This window comes from Cucurbita moschata, unplaced genomic scaffold, assembly GCF_002738365.1.
Source record: "Cucurbita moschata cultivar Rifu unplaced genomic scaffold, Cmos_1.0 Cmo_Scf00106, whole genome shotgun sequence".
Classification (NCBI taxonomy): Eukaryota; Viridiplantae; Streptophyta; class Magnoliopsida; order Cucurbitales; family Cucurbitaceae; genus Cucurbita; species Cucurbita moschata.
Window position 1 is genome coordinate 274,936 of NW_019268622.1, and position 17,288 is coordinate 292,223.

General features: G+C 34.9%; 2 non-coding genes across 2 annotated transcripts; both read right to left on the reverse strand.

The window, feature by feature from the left end:
• Positions 1–5,615: 5,615 nt before the first annotated feature.
• TRNAA-UGC lies at positions 5,616–5,688 on the reverse strand. Its single transcript has one exon. It is a non-coding gene; the product is annotated as a tRNA-Ala (tRNA).
• Positions 5,689–16,829: 11,141 nt separating this feature from the next.
• TRNAA-UGC lies at positions 16,830–16,902 on the reverse strand. Its single transcript has one exon. It is a non-coding gene; the product is annotated as a tRNA-Ala (tRNA).
• Between the last annotated feature and the right edge of the window lie 386 nt (positions 16,903–17,288).

The window sequence follows — 17,288 nt, forward strand, 5'->3', positions numbered from 1 at the left end:
AAAAAAAAAAAAAAAAAAAAAAAAAAAAAAAAAAAAAAACTTACCTTTCTAATTACATCTTAAAAATTACGTATCAGTGTTGCTCTAATAAACAATTTATTTATGATACAACCATAACTAAGTCTCTCGAGAAAGTGAGAGAGCAAAGTATGATTGTTCAAGTCTCAAAATCAGTACTTAAAGAAATTATTCTTCCACGTACCATATATAGGAATAAGTATCTTATAAGATTATGTTCTCAGTACCGTATTTGATCAAGTTTCCAAAATGGTATGCATATTACATCGGTTACAAAAATCATTCTCACCCATGCAAACCAAAGGACATGTCCTTACAAGTAAGAGTTCACAACTCACTTAGTATTAAAATTGAGTTGCATGTAATCCTCCTATGATATTAATCTTTAACAGATTTATAAAGAGAGATCAAATATTTTGTGGTTAAGTCTTACACAAACTCATTATATAAGATACCTCCACTCACATGTCTTCATGTCAAAGATTTGGATCAAATTATTTATAACAATTACAAAATGATTTGTTTGAACAATGTTACTAAGATAAGACATCCAATCTCATCTATATACCATGAACTCTTTAAGTTATTACTTAAACATCATTCTTTCATATGTCAACCACTTACGTTCAAGATTACACTAATAAACTTAAATTTTTTTATGCAATGAATAATGTTAAAATTCAAACTAAAATAATCTTAATTATTATTAAAAAGTAAAGAATCAATTACGAGGTTTTATAACATAAATCTCTACAATCTTCCACTTACACTAAACTCGATGAAACGTGTATCATAAAGTATACTCTATACTCAAATGTTCTTCCCGTTGCCCTAGAGAAGTTGAGACATTTCCATTAAGAAAAAGCTTACGCGTAACCGTTAGTTTACAAAGCTCAGGAACATTGAAATAAGTTCATACTTTTAGTGAACTTACTGCTAAAGTCTACTGGGATATATGAAATTGTTTGTTATATAAATATACCTTTTATGATAATTATATGATTTATACGAGGTATATATTTTTATTTATGCTCGAGTATGACAAACATGATGTTATGACCATATTTATACCTTGCGAGATGAATTTGTATATTCATCTCGTAGGAAATTTAAGACATGTTATTTATGGAAGTATTATGTGAATCATTTGATTGAACCATGATTTTAAATATGGGACCTTGTATTCTCATAAGATCATAGATTACTTCTTTAATTTGTGATGTATGGACACTAATTCTCACTATATTATTCGACATCGTGAGTGTGTACTAGCCCATACCCAAGCCTAAGTGGTACATTAATGAGTCTAGCTAGTAGACTTATGTGCACGTGTATACGCCATGTGCAGAGAAGTATTGTGCATTAGAAGTGTACATGGTCCGGGTTGGGTCGGGTTGGAGGATTTTTTTTTACTAACATTATGTAATACTGTCAGGTTGCGAAAAGTCATTGATTGCCTCATTCTCGCAATGAACATAGGTCGTCTCATGTGTTAGATCTTATTCGTTGTGATCTTTGAGGTCCTTCTCCCGTCAAATCAAATTCGGTTTCTTTATTATGTTATTTTTATTGATGATTATTATCGATTTACTTGGCTTTACCCTTTAAAATTTAAATTTGGTTTCTTTGATATTTTTCTTCAATTTAAAAAATTTGTGGAAAATCAATATTCTTCTCGTATCAAGGTATCTCAAAGCGATGGAGGTACCGAATTTACTAGTACTTGTTTCAAAACACATTTACGTAATTCTAACATCCACCATCAACTCTCTTGTCCATATACACCTGCTCAAAATGGTCGTGCTGAAAGAAAATATCGTCATGTGAATGAGACTGGCTTGGCCCTTCTCTTTCACTCTTATCTTTCTCCTCGTTTTTGGGTTGACGCCTTCAGCACTGTAGCTTATATTATCAATCGGTTGCCTACTCCACTTCTTGGAGCTTTCTCCCCGCAGCATCCCTTGTATTTTTTGGGGGTTATAGTCCTACTCATAAAAGGTTCCGCTGTCTTGATCCTACCACCACTACGCTATATATCACCCGCCATGCTCAATTTGATGAAACTCACTTTCTTGCTATCCCTAGCTCCCAGGTCCAACCTCTTTCCTCTATTTCTATTTCAAATTTCTTAGAACCACATCCTTATCATATTGATTCATCCCCCCTACCACTTCATCATTGCATATTCCTCGATCCAGTTCATCCCCGTGTGATATTTGTTCTGATCTTGTGGATGAGTTTGTGCAGGTTGATACTTCTCTTGCAGGTTCCACTTTGCCACCCTCGACTTCTAATTCGACCTCTATTGAACCTACTATTGATTCCTCTTCTTTGGGCACTCATCCTCCACTTTGCCACCCTCGACTTCTAATTCGACCTCTATTGAACCTACTGTTGATTCCTCTTCTTTGGGCACTCATCCTATGATCACAAGAGCCAAAACTGGTATATTCAAGACTCGTCATCCAGCAAATCTTGATATTTTTGGCTCATCTGGACTTCTTTTTGCTTTTCTTGCATCAACTGAGCCAAAAGTATTCAAATCTGCAACTAAGAATCCTGCTTGAGTTGCTGCCATGGATGAAGAAATTTGAGCGTTACAACAAAATGATACTTGGACTTTGGTTCCTCGCCCTGCCAACACCAACATCGTAGGCTCTAAATGGGTGTTTCGTATTAAATATTTGCCGGATGGATCCGTCGAGCGTTTCAAGGCTCGACTTGTTGCCAAAGGTTATACTCGGGTTTCTGGTCTTGACTACATTGACACTTTCAGACCAGTTGTCAAAACTACCACTGTCTGTGTTGTGGTTTCTATTAAAGTCACAAATAAATGGCCTCTTCGACAACTTTGATGTCAATAATGTTTTTCTCAATGAACTCTTATTGAACGTGTTCATATGGAACAACCTCCTGGGTATATTGATCCTCGATTTCCTACTCATGTTTGTCTATTAAAGAAAGCCCTCTATGGCTTACAGCAAGCTCTCACGCCTGGTTTCAGCATTTTAACTCATTTTTTCTCACACTTGGGTTTTCTTGCAGTCGCGCTGACACGTCCCTTTTTGTCTTTCATCAGCAATCTAACCTTATCTATTTGCTTCTTTATGTTGATGACATTATTGTTACCGGCAACAACTCATCTCTTATTGATAGCTTTACTCTCAAACTTCATTCTGAGTTTGCTACCAAAGATTTGGGTTCTCTCAGTTACTTTCTTGGTCTTGAAGCTTCACCCACTCTTGATGATCTCTTTATTAGTCAGTTAAAATATGCTCGAGATATTCTTACTCGTGCTCAGTTGCTTGATAGCAAACCAGTCCACACTCCCATGGTTGTTTCTCAACACCTGACTGCTGATGGTTCTCCTTTCTCTGATCCTACTCTCTATAGATCTCTTGTTGGCGCCCTTCAGTACTTGACTATTACGCGTCCAGATATTGCCTATGCTGTCAATTCTGTCAGTCAATTCTTGCATGCCCCTACTGTAGATCACTTTCTTGCTGTCAAACGTATTTTTCGCTATGTCAAAGGAACACTCCACTTTGGTCTTACCTTTCATCCATCCACTGTTCCTAGTATGTTAGTCGCTTATTTGGATGCTGACTAGGTTGGTTGTCCCGATACTCGTCGTTCTACATCCGGCTATTCTATTTATCTTGGTAACAATCTCGTTTCTTGGAGTGCCAAAAAGCAACCTACTGTCTCACGCTCCAGCTGTGAATCTGAGTATCGTGCTCTTGCCACAACTACTGTTGAACTTCTTTGGGTTACGCATCTTTTGCATGACCTCAAGGTCCCTATTTCACAGGAGCCTTTACTCTTATGTGACAACAAAAGTGCTACTTTTTTAAGCTCTAATCCTATTTCTCACAAGCGGACCAAACATATTGAATTAGATTATCATTTCCTTTGAGAACTTGTTATCGCTGGCAAACTTCGCACACAATATGTACCTTCTCATCTCCAAGTTGCTGATATCGTCACAAAAAATATTTCTCGACCTCTTTTTGAATTTTTCAGATCCAAGCTTCACGTTCGTTTAAATCCGACGCTTAGCTTGCGGGGGGTGTTAAGGATAGTTGACCGTTCATATACTTACATTACGGCTTACCATATTTGCCCTTTTATTAAAGGCAAATATATTGTATTCATTTATTGTTCTTTCCTTTTGTTGTTATTTCTGTATTATTTGTAATTTACCATATTTCTGTATTCTGTAAATAATTATAAATAAGAAAACTCTCACTACCATTTAGTTGGGTGATTCATCTTGACAAAAAAATAAATAAATAAATAAATATATATATATATATATATATATATATATATATATATATATATATATATATATAACATTTTAACATAGTTCAAATTGTCACATAAATAATATAAAAGAAATAATAACAAAGAAATTAAAATATAAAAAAAAAAGACATGTATTTGTTTGGTGTCGAACTCGGGCATGAATGTTCTGAGGCCAGCAAACCCATTAATACCGAAAAATTCTTAATATATTTAATATATTTTTATTTGGCTTGGGTCAACTTGAAGGTTTTGCTCACACGAACTTAAAACCAAACCGATTTAGTTCGGGTTTAGAAAAATGAACCCAACCTTACTCGAAATGCTAATCCAACCCAACCCAACCCAACTTTTATAGTTCGAGTTGGGTTGGTCCGGGTTGTCCAGTTGTCAGATTGAATGTACACCCCCTATTGTGCATGTTGAATTAGATTATCATTTCCTTCGAGAACTTGTTATCGCTGGCAAACTTCGCACACAATATGTACCTTCTCATCTCCAAGTTGCTGACAACTTCACAAAAAGTATTTCTCGACTTCTTTTTGAATTTTTCGTTACTCGTTTGAATGAGTTTGATATGTACAACAATCTTATCTTTAAGAAGAAAAGTAAAATTATTAGAATCTTATTTTTAATCCCAATGACGGTTGTAGCTCCAGTGATAGTAATGATTTATTATTGATTTTGTGAAAATAAAATATATTTATTAAATAACATATACAAATAAAATTTATTTATATTTTTGTAGCACACAGATTTATGCTGTAATTTTATTTTAGTTAGTAATTTTGTATTGCTATCAAATAAATTATTCAATTAGAATTCTTTATTATTATTAATTGTTAGATGATGTTATATTATTTTAATTAGGCATTACATTTCAATTAACTAAATCAATATAATTAAAAATAAATAAAATAATTATTGGTTAATAACTACTCGAATGGAATTAAAAGTACACTAAAACAAAACATTTTTATTTAAATCCAAAAAGAAAAGGGCGGAAGATGTGGATTTAGCAGTTCGTGGGCTTCGGGCTGGCCCAGTTCCAAATATATGGAGGCCTTTCAAATAGAAACAAAAAAGTGGAGATGCGGGGTATCGAACCCCGTACCTCTCGCATGCAAAGCGAGCGGGCTACATCCCCCATTTGGTTGTTAAAAAATGTCGTATAACAAAAAGCTAATCACAGAGAGATTTGGATTTAGTTAGTTTTGGGCCGGCCCAGTTCTGCAAATACTAGAAGCCTTTTTTTAACGTTTTCTGAAAAGACAAAAAATTAAACAAGAATTTGGAGATGCGGGGTATCGAACCCCGTACCTCTCGCATGCAAAGCGAGCGCTCTACCATGTGAGCTACATCCCCTTATTTGTTATTTTTAGTATTAGTTACTACTTTTTAATTTAAAATAACATACACACAATTGGATAGACTTCATATACTTTTACTTTCTTGGATGAAAACGATAAACGGAGTTTCGAATCTAGATATTTTAAATTAAAGATATCAAATAGTTGGTTTCATAATTAATTATTTAATTTTTAATAATAATTATGATTATTTTCTTTGCAATATAATATTATCTATTGTAGGAAAAATCCGAAGTTATCAATGTAACCTTAAACAGTACGTGTTTAACATACACGATGATCATGTTCAAATAATAATCTAAAAGGTCTATAGTATATGGATGAAGTTGGGAGTCTTATTCTAGACCTGATAACACTATTGATATGACCCACTTTATAATTGTTACAAATGATTTAATCCAAATCGTTCGTGTGGAGATATGTGAGTGAAGCTATCCTATATAATGAGTTTATTAAGACTGGACCACAAGATATTTAATCTTTTTTTATAAATCTGTTAATTGAAAAGATTAATATTTCACAAAGTGATCATATCTTACTCGAATTTTATCTTAAGTGAGTTATAAACATGTGATGATGCCTTGTCATTTTATTTGCATGCAATATGAAATGAATTTCTTTTGTATGCAATATGCCTAACATTTGGAGGATTTGCCAAATATTGTTGCCAAATATGGAGCTGTAATATAATTTCACAAGTTGAAATTCACTCCTACAAATAATATGATAAATAGATGAGTAGTTACTTTAAATGTTGATTTCAGGATCTGGAGTAATGGTGTCCTATTCTTTCACTAGCACAAGAGGGACTTGTTTTATGATTGAATCATACAAAATTTATTTATTCGAGCATTAATGGTACTGTTAAGATGAAATATGTAGTTAAAGATATAAAACAAGCTTTTGACTCAGTTATAATTAGAACAACTCATGAATGATCGACTTCCTTGTAATCACTCAATAGATACAATTTGTCTTATAGTGCATAAGAATTTAATTATGGATCTACAGTGCAATGACCTGTAGATCAATATTTTATTAATCAAATATTTTGAGCATTTGGTTACATGTCTAAAAAATGATTCATTACAATTATGGAGGTGCAAAGTACCAAACCCTATACCTCTTGCTTGCTTTCAAGCACTTTATCACGTGAGCTACATCCCATACAATAAATTTGTATAAATGTGAATGTTCGAGAAAAATACAAAACGAAAAGTGAAAACACAGGACTCATTATTGTTATGGAAAGTCGAATTAATCTTTCTTCCCCCTGAATGAATATAGATTAAGGAGCTCCAAAGAGAGTCAAAAAGTTCCATAGGGTATTGAACCTTGTACCTCTCGCATGCAAAGTGAGTACACTACCATGTGAGCTACATCCCCTACCTATCATGTGAGTGAGAAAAAAGAATACAAAAAAGCAAAGTAAAAACATAGGGCTCATTATCGTTATGGAGATGAGGGTATTGAACCTTGTACCTCTCACATGTAAAGCGAGTGCTCTACCATATACACTACATCCCCCTCTTGTTATGTAAGGATATGTGAATGAGGTATCCTATACAACAAGCTTGTATGAGTGTGAATGAGAAAAAAAAATACAAAAAACAAAGTAAAAACATAGGGCTCATTACAATTATGGAGATGCAGAGTATCAAACCCTGTACCTCTTGTATGCAAAGCGAGCACTCTACCATGTGAGCTACATCCCCCTTGTTACATGAGGATATGTGAGTGAGATATCCTATACAACAAGTTTGTATAAGTGTGAATGAGAAAAAAAAAATACAAAAAAAGGAAAGTGAACACATAGGGCTCATTATATAGTTGTGGGATGCACGGTATCGAACCCCATATCTCTCACATGCAAAGCAAGTACTCTACCATGTAAGCTACATCCCACACTTATTTTGTGATGATATGTGAGTGAGGTATCTTATACAATAAATTTGTATAAGTGTGAATGTCTAGGAAAAAAAATACAAAAAGGAAAGTTGTAATTATATGATAATTGTATAATTTACGTGATGTACATGGTTTCATTTATTCTCGGGTATGACAAATAAGATGATATGATTAGTTACGTCTTGTGTGGCACCATGATGTACAATGTACAATGAGCATGATTAAATTACCATGAATTTGTATTTTGGTCTCCATCTGAACTTAACCTTGAATCAGTTTTAGATTATTTCAATAAAGACCTATTCTCTAGGTTTAGAAGAGGTCAATTTCTGTTAGCTATTTTCTTGCTATTAGTGGAGCTAGTTGAGTTGTGTCCTGTATTTCTGTTTATGTATTTCCTATAAAAAGGCATTGGAACCTATGAATAAAGACAGATCATTCTGGTGCATTTGTAAGTCTCTGAAACTTATAGTTATCATTTGATATTAGAGCCAAAGCAAAACAAAGCAAAACAAAGTGATCCAAGAGAGAAAATGAGCTACGACAAAACACTCACCAAGATTCCACAGTTTGATGGTCACTATGACCATTAGAGTGAACGGATGGAAAACCTCTTGCATGCCAAGGTTTGTGGAGTCTAGTGGAAGAGGGTTACATCGAACCGGCAGAGGGAATCGAAGTGACTGCAGCGCAGAAAAAGAATCTTGAGGAGCTCAAGATGAAGGACCATCAAGTGAAGCGCTACCTGTTCCAGGCAATTGATCGGGTTGTGTTTGAACCGATCTTGAATCGCATAACATCCAAGATCATTTGGGATTCAATGAAGAAAAATTTTGGAGGCAACGAAAGGGTGAAGCGGTCTCTTCTCCAAACCTTAAGAAGAGATTTTGAGGTTCTTGAAATGAAGAATGAAGAAAACATCGATGATTATTTTGGAAGAATAATGGTTGTCTCCAACAAGATGAGAAGCAATGGAGAAAACATGTCAAATTTGAAGATTGTTGAGAAAAAACTTCGAACTCTGACTGACAAATTCACATATGTGGTGGTGTCCATCGAGGAGTCAAAAGACACAGGAAAGATGACGATTGAAAAACTGCAAAGCTCTCTATCTATACATGAAAAGAAATTTAAGAAGATCAGTCATGAAGAAGGTGATCAAGCTCTCAATGTCGGAGGCAGTCTCATTGTCAGAGGCAGAGGCAGAGGATCATATAGAGGTCGAGGCAGGGGCAGAGGACGCTCATTCAACAAAGCAACAATCGAGTGTTACAACTACCACCAACTTGGACATTTCCAATATGAATGTCCAAATGGGAATAATGGAGCACATTTTGCAGAGATTGAAGAAAAGGATGAAGTTCTTCTCATGACGTATGTGGAGCTTCAAGACACTAAAAGAGAAGATGCGTGGTTTGTGGATTCTGGGTGTTCAAATCATATGTGTGGAGAAAGAGCTATGTTCTCAAGCTTCACTAGCTTCACACATAATGTCAAGTTTGAGAACAATCACAAACTGATTGTTGGTGGGAAAGGAGTAGTGAAAATAATGCTTAAAGGAATAAGCTATGTGATCAACGATGTGTATTATATTCCAGAATTCAAGAACAACCTGCTTAGTGTTGGACAACTTCAAGAAAGGGGTTTAGACGTGCTATTCAAAGGAGGAGATCGAAACACATGCAGCATCTTTCATCCCGAGAAAAAATAGCAGAATCTGTTATGAGGGCTAATAGGATGTTTATCCTGCTGGGTGAATCAAACGACAAAACAAAGGAGGAGAGATTTCTGCAGGTTGATATGTCATACAAGGCATAATTGTGGCACCATCGATATGGGCATCTCAGCTACAAGGGACTTCACACATTATGCAGTAAAGAGATGATTGTGGATTTACCTGAAATTGAAGATGTGAAAACCACCTGTGAGGCGTGTGTCAAAGGGAAACACCACCGTGTTCTATTTCCGAAGCAGAGCAAGTGGAGAGCCACTGAAAGATTGCAACTTATCCACTCTTATCTCTGTGGTCCGATCAATCCACCATCAAACAGTCAAATAAGGTATTTTATATGCTTTATTGAAGATTTCTCAAGAAAAACATGGATATATTTTGAGCTAGAAAAATCAGAAGCATTTCATCAGTTCAAGGCATTCAAAGCGTTTGTAGAGAAGCAAACTGGATTGTCATCAAATGCTAAGGAACAGATAGAGGAGGAGAATACAACTCAATTGCGTTCAAGGAATTCTGTAAAGCGCATGGAATCAAAAGACAGCTGACCACCGCCTTCACGCCTTAGCAAAATGGCGTTGCTGAATGCAAAAACCGTACAATCATGAACATGGTGAGAGCAGCGTTATTGGAGAAGGAGGTATCAAAAGCTTTCTGGCCAGATGTTGTGCAACGGGTGAATCACATTCTTAACAGATCTCCTACACTCATTGTAAAAGATACGACTCCGGAAGAGGCATGGAGTGAAAGAAAGCCATCAGTCGAACACTTTAGAATTTTTGGATGTATCGGATATGTTCATATCCCTAATGTTAAAAGAAGCAAGCTCGATGACAAAAGCGTGAAGTGTGTTCTGTTAGGTTTCAGCAGTGAATCCAAGGCCTTTAAGATGTTCGATCTAGTGGAGAAAAAGGTTCACATTAGCCGAGATGTGATATTTGAAGAAGATAAGCAGTGGAATTGGGAAGATGTTGGTTACTTCGGTAAAGAAAGCACTGAACTTGAGTAGGAAAATGATTATGAAAATGTTGAGAATGCAGAGGAAGCGGAAGAAGTAGAAGAATACACTAATGACATTCCTTCACCCAACAATCCACCAACTGGAGAAATAACAGCAATAACGGGCAGGGTGAGAAAACTAATGACATTCCTTCACCCAACAATCCACCAACTGGAGAAATAACAGCAATAACGGGCAGGGTGAGAAAACCACCAATCTGGTCTGCAGATTATATCACAGGAGAAGGGCTATCAGATACAGAGGAAGAAACAAACATGATTAGAGTCGAGATTGAAACTCTAGCTTTCATGGCCATATGAGATCCGACCAGTTTTCATGAAGCCGCAAATCATCAGAAATGGAAACAAGCGATGGATGCTGAGATACAGTCCACTGAACGGAACCACATGTGGTCGCTGACTGCACTTTCCGTTGGAGCCAAGGCTATTGGGGTTAAGTGGATATACAAGACCAAATTAAATGAACTTAGAGAGGTAGACAAGTTCAAAGCTCGGCTGGTTGTAAAAGGGTATGCTCAAGAGTACGGAGTAGATTACACAGAGGTATTCGCACCAGTGGCTCGAATGGATACAGTGAGGATGATCATTGTGTAGCAGCACAAAAAGGATGGGGAATCTATCAGCTCGATGTCAAATCTGCTTTTCTACATGGTGAGTTGAAGGAAGATGTATTTGTTGAACAACCACAAGTTTATGAAGTAGTAGGAAAAAAGGACATGGTTTATAAGCTGCATAAGCCTCTTTACGGACTAAAACAAGCGCCTAGAGCTTGGTTTAGTCGCATTGAGGCTTATATCGTCAAGGAAGATTTTGTAAGCAGCTCTAGTGAACGTATTAATCAACAAATTTGTAAGCAGCTCTAGTGAACGTATTAATCAACAAACAAAAGGGGGGTAAAATTCTAATTGTGAGCATTTATGTTGATGATCTATTATTCACTAATAATGATGAGGAGTTGTTGAATGAGTTTAAGCGCTTCATGATGGATGAATTCGACATGACTGATTTGGGGAAGATGAGATATTTTCTTGGCATTGAATTGATGCAGAAGGCTGATGACATCTTTATATGTCAAAGAAAATATGCTGCTGAGTTGATCGAGAGGTTTGGGATGCAAAATTACAACTCTGTTTGCAATTCGATAATACCTGGACTGTAGGTTGGCCGAGATGAAGCTGTTGAAGGTCGATTCAACGCTATATAAGCAAATGGTGGGCAACTTAATGTATCTCATAGCCACACGACCTGACTTGATGTTTGTGGTAAGTCTTATTAGTCGTTTTATGGCAAATCCTACTGAGTTGCACTTTACTACTGCAAAAAGAATCATGAGGTACTTGAAGGAAACTCTGGAATTTGGGATATGGTATCAACGTGAAGGGAAGAGTGAACTCTCAGGCTACACCGACAGTAACTATGCAGGATATGTAGATGACAGTAGGAGCACTTCAGACTATGTTTTCTTAACGAGTGGAGGAGCTGTGGCATGGTTCCCAAGGAAGCAACCAATAGTCACTTTGTCAACTACTGAAGCAGAGTATGTAGGAGCAGCTACATGTGTCTGTCAAGCCATTTAGATGAAAAGAATATTGAAAGAAATTGGGCATGAACAAGATGAAAAGATGGTTCTGTTTTGTGACAACACGTCTGCTATCAAGTTGTCAAAAAATGCAGTCATACACGAAAAGTCAAAGCACATAAGGGTTCGATACCATTTTCTCAGAGAATTGACAAAGGAAGGTGTAGTTAAATTGGTCTATTGCAGCACTGAGGAGCAGTTAGCCGACATAATGACAAAGCCTTTGAAGATGACATCATTTCAAAGGATCATAGAAGCATTTGGGATGAGTGTTGTGAACTAAACTCTTGATCGAATTCAGTTCAAAGGAAGAAGTGTTGAGTCCGTTTTAGATTATTTCAATAAAGACCTATTCTCTACGTTTAGAACAGGTCAATTTTTGTAGCTATTTTCTTGTTATTAGTGGAGCTAGTTGAGTCATGTCTTGTATTTTCGTTTTTCTGCAGCATTTGCCAAGTCTATGAAACTTACAGTTATCAGTTAAGTCATGTTATTTATAGAAGTATTATGTACCTCATCTCATTGAACCATGATTTTAAATACGGGACCTCTTGCATGTCTTACTATATGATCATGAATTATTTCTCCCGCATGTAATGTACGAACGCATACTTATACAATTATTCAAGCCAATTGGATCTAAGCACTTTTATGGATATCCAAACCCCTTGATCATAAATGTCAAAATCCTCGAGTCAAGATGAATTCATTTCATATGATATCTCCAAAGAATTTGATGTAACAACCTTATTGAACAATAAAACATTTAGATCTAAAATATCCAAGATCCAAAAAAAAAAATTAGTTAATCAAATAGATCCGAGTAAAAAATATTTTTAAGATTTAAATCACCCTACAAGCAAGACTTATCAAAGTCAAGCTAAAATAATTCTAAACATGGGCCTAAACTAGATTGAATTGCAAATAAACTTAGTTCTACGCTGAGAAAAGCACAAATACTCTTTTTATTTTATTTTTTAAGTCTATTTTTAAAAGACAACCTTCATAGTTTTGTAGAGTCTTAAAAGGAAACTCTTGATCCTATTGTAATATAGCATTAGCTGCAACTGGAATTTTTCTTGTAATAATCTGAAAAACAATTTTCACATCGTCCTTGAAGTTCATATTGCATGAATGAGATATCTTGATTCATCTCACATACACTCACGATATTATTCACATTCCTTTCTTTTCTTTTGGTTCTCAACAACATGAGCAATCAGACCTAAGGGTATAGGTAATAAAGTAGCATAGTGGACTCAAACAGTGTGTAGAGAAGTACTATGCATCAAACTCTACCTAACAAAGGAAGTAGAGATGAAACACTATTCATGAATTTAAGCCCTATCAGCCATGATACATATAATATGTGAATGTGTTTCTCGATTCTAACATTAAGCCATTTGATTAACATTTTTCAAGTAAAGGCAAGAGAATGAAGCACAGTTGGTGACTTCTACTATCAAAGCCATGGAACAAGAATCTTTAGGAAGTTTTCACATTCGGTAACGTGTATATTGGCATGAAAGTACATTAGTTTTCCAATTTTTTTTAAATTTCGCGTTAGGGAATCGTTGTAACATTTTTTTTCTGACGTATGTTTTTTTTTTTTCTTATTTAAGTTTATTGAATTTCAAATGTTCAAAATAATTTATTGAAGACTTCAAGAATGATTTCTTTTGAGAATTTATAAGTTTTTTCATGTCATGAGGTACTGTCAATATGATGGTTGATCTCTAAGTCGTTAAATGAATCAAGAAACTCAAAAGCAATAACTATAACACGTGGGCAACATGCATGATGTCTTATTTACAAGGACAAGATCTTTGGGAGGTCGTTGGCGATGAACTTACGCCTCCAGAGGAGGATACTAACGACGCCTTGTGGAAATGGAGAATCAAAACATGCATGATAATGTTTGTCTTGAAAACCACAGTAAAAAAAGAAATGTTGGAGCACGTTTGGGATGAAAAGACATCGAAGAAGTGTGGCACAAGTTCATGACATTTTTCTAAAAGAAGAACGATAGGAGGTTACAATTTCTGGAGAACGAGCTATTATCAATCTCACAACATGACATGACTATTGCTCAGTACTTCCATAAGGTCAAATCAATCTATTAGGAAAATACTGAACTAGATTCGAAGTCCATCACCGAAGAAGCTCGAATGAAAAGGGTTATCATCCACGAATTGCAACCAGAATATAGAAGTTTTGTTCTTGCAATACAAGGATGGCCTCAACCATCAGTTGTAGAGTTTAAAAATTTGCTAGACAGTGAAGAAGTCATAGCTAAGAAAATGTGAGACGTCACATTAAAGAGTGAAGAATGAGCACTCTACCCAAGTAAAGTCTGAGCAACATTAAGTCGCCAACCAAAAATGCTGTCAAAAGAAAAAAAGTAAGGAGGGAACTGCATAACTTTGGACAACTTAGAAGAACGTCACTAAGAGTTCTCAAGAGAAGATGTTTAAAGGCATTTGCTACCATTGGAGAAAGAAGGGCCACAAGTCCAAGGATTGCGAGTAAAAAAAAAAGTCTGTCAAAAGAAATGCGGCAACCTTCATAAATGAGATAGAGGATGAGTGGGATGGAGAACTACCATGTGCTTAGAAGAAGACGAGCTAGCCCTTATGGCGATGATGGAAGAGCATACCGATTATGAGAATGATTATATCTTTGATTTATGATGCTCAAACCATATGATTGCCAATAAGAAGAAAATCTTACTAGATTTGAACAATATTGAAGAAATTTTACAACAGTAAACGGGGGAGCAAACTGCATACATTTGGTGCAGTATAGACATGCCTGGAAATCCAAGTGACACTGATGTTGGGGAACAAATAGTAACTCAACCAAGTAAACCTAGGGAAAAGAAAATGACACCTCAATAACTTAGACAATCATAAAGAATTTGAAATCCAGATCCTAAGTATACAAACATAGCTATTATAGAAGACAAAGTTAAAGAGCGAAAGATATATAAAGAAGCATCACAAATCTCGACTTAGCAAAAGTGATGGAGGAAAAAATTATTGTCTCGGAGTAAAATTAAACTTGGGAATTAGTATCGAGACGAGGAGATGCCATACTCATTTCTTGCAAATGGGTTTCCAAAAATAAAGCGTCCCCTTGATGGATCAATCGGGAAATACAATATGCTCGACTTGTAGCTCAAGAGTTCTCTCAACAATATGGACTAAACTATGATGGAACGTTTAGTTCAGCGACGAAAATCACTATTGTACGAGTTCTACTAGCACATGCTGCAAGTAAAAATTGAAAAGTATGACAAATGGATGTGAAGAATGCTCTCTTGCACAAAGAGAAGAGTTGGACGGAGAGATCTACGTGAACCAACCAAAGAGCTCTCATGCACATAAAACCCCATTGTAGGCTTGTACATAAAGGTCTCCGCACATGGACATTATAGTCTATCAAGACGTGGTTCTCTCCTAGCTAGTCCATTCCTTGGATGATATTAAAATCTTGCATCATCTCATTGAACCATGATTTCAAATGTTGGACCTCGTGCATGTCTTATACTCATATGATAATGAATTACTTCCTTCGTATGATCACATAGTGATATGGAAACTCTAGTCAATTAGATCTAAGAACTCTTATGGATATGCAAACCCTTAGATCATAAATGGTAAACACCTCAAATCAAGATGCTTTCTTCCCGACGATATGAAACTTCTAAGAATTCGATTTATCAATCTTATTGAAAAATAAGATCTTTAAATATAATATATCCAAGAACCCTAAAACAACACAACAATAAGCAAAATAAGATTCAAAATACTTTCTTGATCAAATATCAAAACTTTTTTAAGATTCAAATCACTCCGCAATCAAGATTGATTAAGTCAATTTTATATAATTTGAAGTATACAGACCTAGCTAGACTAAAAGAATACATAAACACTCTTTAACTATTTTTTTCAAATTTTACAAAAACAATGTACCGATAAAAAAACAAAAAAAACTTTTTTAACTTTTTATGAGAATTGCAAGAGTAGTAACTTTCATTAATCATTATATAAATGTAACGCAAAAATAAATACAAAGTCTTAAAACTTAAAATATATTAATAGAACATCGTAAATTTAGATTTCAATTATCTATTCAAGAATTTGGAACCATCCAAAAATAAATGAAACCTTGTTTAAAGTAACTTGAATCCATTATTGCATAAATGCAACTTGATTCGTTTTTAATATAGCATTAACTACAATGTGAGTTTATCATCGGGTAATTTGAATAACATTTTTTACATCTTCTTTGAAGTTCATATTGCATAATTAAGATGTCTTGGTTCATATCAGGTACATCCACGATATTATTCACATTTCTTTATTTTATTTTATTTTATTTTCAACCGCATGAACATGCACTTACTCATTACCAGACTTAAAGGGATATATTAATGAACTAGCCTAGTAGACTCAAGTGTATGGATCACGTGTAGAGAAGTACTATGCATCAAACCATACCCGGTAAAGAAATAAAGTTAAAGCAATAGATACTTCCGTACCATGTTACTATTTTTATGTTGTAATTTTAGTTTAGTCAGTAATTGTTTATTGCTATCATATAAATTATTCAATTAGATTTCATTATTATTATTAAGATTTTTTTAGATGATAGTCATGTTATTTTAATTAGGTATTATTTTTTAATTAATTAAATCAATAGAATTAAAAGTATCACTAGAAAATAAAATAAATGGAATGAAAAAAATAAGAGTAAGTTGAATTTATTAAACTAATTTTGTTGTTTTTATTTAAATCAAAAAAGAAAAGGGCGGAAGACGAGGATTTAGCAGTCGGGCTGGCCCAGTTCCAAATAGATGGCGCCTTTTCCGGAAAGAACAAAAAAGGAAGATAAAAAATGGAGATGCGGGGTATCGAACCCCGTACCTCTCGCATGCAAAGCGAGCGCTCTACCATGTGAGCTACATCCCCTATTTGTTTTCCCAATTGCCTCTTATTTTTAACATTTCTTTTATTAAACGAATATAATTTTAGTTTTAAAATCATTGTTTTCTAGTAACTCACTCTCTTCTTCCACGTATTTAATTTTGTTGTTGTAATTATTTAGAGTTGAGTTAAAAATTAAATGTCAAGAAATTAATTTCATAACTGTCCATAGCTATTTAAACCAAAAAAAAAAAAAAAAAAATATGAATTGATTAGAATTTACCCAAATAAATTGGGATCATAATAAAAAAAAGAGAGAAACACGAAGAGAAAGAAAATGAAAACCTCTTCGAGGCTTTATACCATAAATCCTTACAATCTCCCACTTGCACTAGACTTGGGAGACATGTATCATAGAGCATTCTCTATAT